This window comes from Taeniopygia guttata, chromosome Z (genome assembly GCF_048771995.1).
Source record: "Taeniopygia guttata chromosome Z, bTaeGut7.mat, whole genome shotgun sequence".
NCBI classification, from domain to species: domain Eukaryota; kingdom Metazoa; phylum Chordata; class Aves; order Passeriformes; family Estrildidae; genus Taeniopygia; species Taeniopygia guttata.
Genome location: NC_133063.1, coordinates 63,485,725 through 63,490,518, shown reverse-complemented (window position 1 = coordinate 63,490,518; position 4,794 = coordinate 63,485,725).

The following is a 4,794-nucleotide window of genomic DNA, read 5'->3' as shown; positions in this document are numbered from 1 at the left end:
AAGGGACTCAGGTGGGCATTTGGGATAGCAGCTGTAGCGACAGAGGGCATCCAGCAACTGAACACCTTGCCTGGACTGTCTGAGAATCCAACTACAGTAGGACTGTTGAAGGGAGAAGAACAAAAGGTACCAGTTGCCACTTCAACAGTGCATCGTCGACAGTACAGAACAACTCGAGATGCTGTGGTTCCCATCCATAAGATGATCCGAGAGCTGGAGAGCCAAGGGGTGGTCAGCAAAACCCACTCACCCTTCAACAGCCCCATTTGGCCTGTGCGTAAATCTGAAGGAGAATGGAGATTGACTGTGGACTACCGTGCATTGAATGAAGTGACTCCACCACTGAGCGCTGCTGTGCCAGATATGCTGGAACTCCAGTACGAGCTGGAGTCCAAGGCAGCAAAGTGGTACGCCACTATTGATATTGCCAATGCATTTTTCTCCATTCCTCTGGCAGCAGAATGCAGGCCTCAGTTTGCCTTTACATGGAGGGGAGTGCAGTATACCTGGAACCGACTGCCCCAGGGGTGGAAGCACAGTCCTACCATCTGCCATGGACTGATCCAGACTGCACTAGAAAAGGGTGAGGCTCCAGAACATCTACAATATATTGATGATATCATTGTGTGGGGGAACACAGCAGCAGAAGTGTTTGAGAAAGGAGAGAAAATCATCCGAATCCTCCTGGAAGCTGGTTTCGCCATCAAGAAGAGTAAAGTGAAGGGACCTGCTCGAGAGATCCAGTTCTTGGGAGTGAAGTGGCAAGATGGACGGCGTCAGATTCCTACAGATGTCATCAACAAGATCACAGCCATGTCTCCACCAACCAACAAGAAAGAGACACAAGCTTTCTTAGGCGCCATTGGTTTTTGGAGAATGCACATTCCTGAGTACAGTCAGATCGTGAGTCCCCTCTACCTGGTCACCCGTAAGAAGAATGATTTCTGTTGGGGCCCTGAGCAGCAGCAAGCTTTCACCCAGATAAAGCAGGAAATTGCTCATGCAGTAGCTCTTGGCCCAGTCAGGACAGGACCAGATGTGAAGAACGTACTCTACTCTGCAGCCGGGAACCATGGTCTGTCCTGGAGCCTTTGGCAGAAGGTGCCTGATGAGACTCGGGGCCGACCACTGGGATTTTGGAGTCGGAGCTACAGAGGGTCTGAAGCCAACTACACCCCAACAGAGAAGGAAATCTTGGCCGCCTACGAGGGAGTCCAGGCCGCCTCAGAGGTGATTGGCACAGAAGCACAACTCCTCCTGGCACCCCGACTACCGGTGCTGGGGTGGATGTTCAGAGGAAAGGTTCCCTCCACCCACCATGCCACCAGTGCTACATGGAGCAAGTGGATTGCTCTCATCACGCAGCGTGCCCATATTGGTAAGCTGAATCGCCCTGGGATTTTGGAAGTAATTACAAATTGGCCCGAAGGTGAAAGTTTTGGTGTCGCAGATGAAGAAGAAGAACCAGTGACACGGGCTGAAGAAGCTCCACCATATAACCAACTGCCAGCAGAGGAAACACGCTATGCTCTCTTCACTGATGGTTCCTGTCGCATCGTAGGGATGAATCGGAAGTGGAAAGCAGCTGTATGGAGTCCCACACGACGGGTTGCAGAGGCCACTGAAGGAGAAGGTGGATCAAGCCAGTTTGCTGAACTCAAAGCCGTTCAACTGGCCCTAGACATTGCAGAAAGGGAGAAGTGGCCAAAGCTCTACCTCTACACTGATTCATGGATGGTAGCCAATGCTCTGTGGGGGTGGCTAGAGAGGTGGAAAGAAGCTAACTGGCAGCGTAGAGGAAAACCAATTTGGGCTGCTGAAGAGTGGAAAGATATCGCTACCCGGGTAGAGAAGCTACCTGTGAAGGTTCGCCATGTAGATGCCCATGTCCCCAGAAGTAGAGCTAATGAAGAGCAGCAAAACAATCAGCACGTAGATCAGGCTGCAAAGATAGGGGTGTCAAAGATAGACCTCGATTGGGAACACAAGGGGGAGTTGTTCCTAGCACGATGGGCCCATGATGCCTCAGGCCATCAGGGTAGAGATGCCACTTATAAGTGGGCACGAGACCGAGGGGTGGATTTAACCATGGACAGTATTTCTCAGGTTATCCATGACTGTGAGACATGCGCTACCATCAAACAGGCCAAGCGGGTGAAGCCCCTGTGGTATGGTGGGCGGTGGTCCAAGTACAAGTATGGGGAGGCCTGGCAGATTGACTACATCACACTGCCCCAGACACGCCAAGGCAAGCGCTACGTGCTCACAATGGTAGAAGCCACCACTGGATGGTTGGAAACCTACCCTGTGTCTCATGCTACAGCCCGTAACACCATCCTGGGCCTTGAAAAGCAGGTCCTTTGGAGGCATGGTACCCCTGAGAGGATTGAGTCAGACAATGGGACTCATTTCAAGAACAGCCTTATCAACACCTGGGCTAGGGAACATGGCATTGAGTGGGTGTACCACATCCCCTACCATGCACCAGCTGCAGGCAAAGTGGAGAGGTACAATGGACTGTTAAAAACCACCTTAAAAGCATTGGGTGGGGGATCTTTCAAAAATTGGGAGCAACATTTAGCAAAGGCCACCTGGTTAGTTAACAGCCGAGGTTCCACCAATCGAGCAGGTCCTGCCCAGTCTGAGCCCCTGAATATAGTAGACGGAGATAAAGTCCCAGTGGCACATGTCAGAGGTTTGTTAGGGAAATCAGTGTGGATCAATCCTGCCTCGAGTACAGACAAACCCATTCGTGGGATTGTTTTTGCTCAGGGACCAGGTTGTACATGGTGGATAATGCAGAGAGATGGAACAACACGATGTGTACCTCAGGGAGATCTGATTGTGGGGTGAAACTATTGTGCAAATATCACTGTTTGCTGGATGTTACTGTCAATGTCTGTGCATAAAAACACACAGACATGAGAAAGAAGGTATGAGTAAGTGAAAGATACAAGTTTTAACTTGATGGAGTTTTTACATGATGTTGAAGATATGGAGATAAGGGGTGGAATGTCCTAGGGTGACTGTTATGGTGTTTGTATCTCCAATCGTGTGTTCTGTTTACGTTTGATATTATGTTCTGTGCTTTCAGAACTGACTCTGAAAGTGAAGGTTTGTTTTGCTGTGTTATCATCTGGTTCACCTCCCCCCATGTCTGCTGGAAAGCTAGAAAAGGCTAGGGCTGGCTGGCTGGCTTTGCTTTTGCTTGCTTGCTTGGCTTGCTTGCTTTGCTTGCTTGCTTGCTTGCTTGCTTTGCCTGCTTTCTTGCTTTCTTGCTTTGCTTCCTAGTTAGGTTAAGCAGTCCAATTCTTTCCCTGGACTGTTGTTTTTTTTTTTTCCCCCTTTCCTCTTTCTGAATACCATTCAACCTGCTCTGGACTGGGATCTGGGAAACACCAAGGAACACCAGGAGCCTGCATTTGGTGATCTGCAGCAGCCATCTCCAGCGTCCAGACCCGGGCGACCACTCCCAGGAAAGACCTTCTGGATTTGTTCAGCTCTTCAGAGGGGTGAAAGAGTCTTGTTGTCATCTTGTGTTAATTGTTTTGGTGTTGGGGAGTGCTCTGTTGTTGAATAAACAGGTTCTTTTCCACTTCCCTCTCAGAGGAAATTTTTCCCTGAACCAGGTGGGTGGGGAGGGGCCGTGGGGGTTTCCTGGGGGCTCCTTTCAGGGGGTTTTCCCCAAATTTGCCCTAAACTAGGACAGGGTGCCAGAGGCAATTACCATAGTCCACGTGAAAGGACACCAAACAAGAATACAGCTCAAGACCAAAAGGAACAACTTAGCAGATAAAGAAGCCAAAAGCACAGCTTTACTAAAAGTAAGTACCCCAGAGATTGGGGAGGAGGATGTCCAGAAATATCCCCCACACCCTTCCCCAAAAGCAATTGAAAGATGCAAATAAAAAAAAAGAGGCCGACTACAAAGAAGTAAGTAGAAATTGCCAGACAGGAGAGAGCTGTTATCTAAAAACTATACCAGAAAAATCCTGGGGAGATTACACCAACAGACACACTGGGGAGCCCAAGCCCTGGCAGAGCAATTCCTGAGATTCTTCAAGTATACGGGGATTTATGAATTAGCAAAACAAGAGGTACAAAGGTGTATGATTTGTCAAAAAGTTAATTGGGCAAAAACCCAGTATGTGGTATTGGGAAGTCGCCCAGTAGCATACCGGCTTTTTGAAAGAATTCAGGTAGATTTCACTGATCTGCCTAAAGTGGAGAGATATAAATTCCTATTGGTAATAGTAGACAAACTAACTCACTGTGTAGAAGCCCTTCCAAGCTCTCGGGCTATGGCTCAAACGATATCGAGGTTTCTACTAGAAGAAATCCTACCCCGATATAAGTTAGTAAGATACATAGATTCAGACCAAGGGACATTCTTCACCTCTGAAATCATTAGGCAAGTAGCCAACACTCTAGGGATCCAGTGGGAGTACCACATCCCATAACATTCTCAGAGCTCCAGACAAGTTGAAAGAATGAATCAAACATTAAAAGCCCAATTAGCAAAATTAATTTTGGAAACAAAAATGTCCTGGGTAAAATGCCTCCCTTTGAAGCTTCCCAGATGCCACATTTCCTGCTAAATATCCAGACCATGTCTCATTCTGAGACTGGGCTATTCTCCCTTTGAAGTGCTGTACGAGGTGCCATACGAGCATAGAATGCCAGTGGGGCACCCCAGGATAGAGGATGGACAGATACAGCTGTTGCTCATAGCCATAAGCAAGAATCTTCAGGAAGTGTGGAAGCAAGGAATAATAACACAAAGTACCCCTTTGG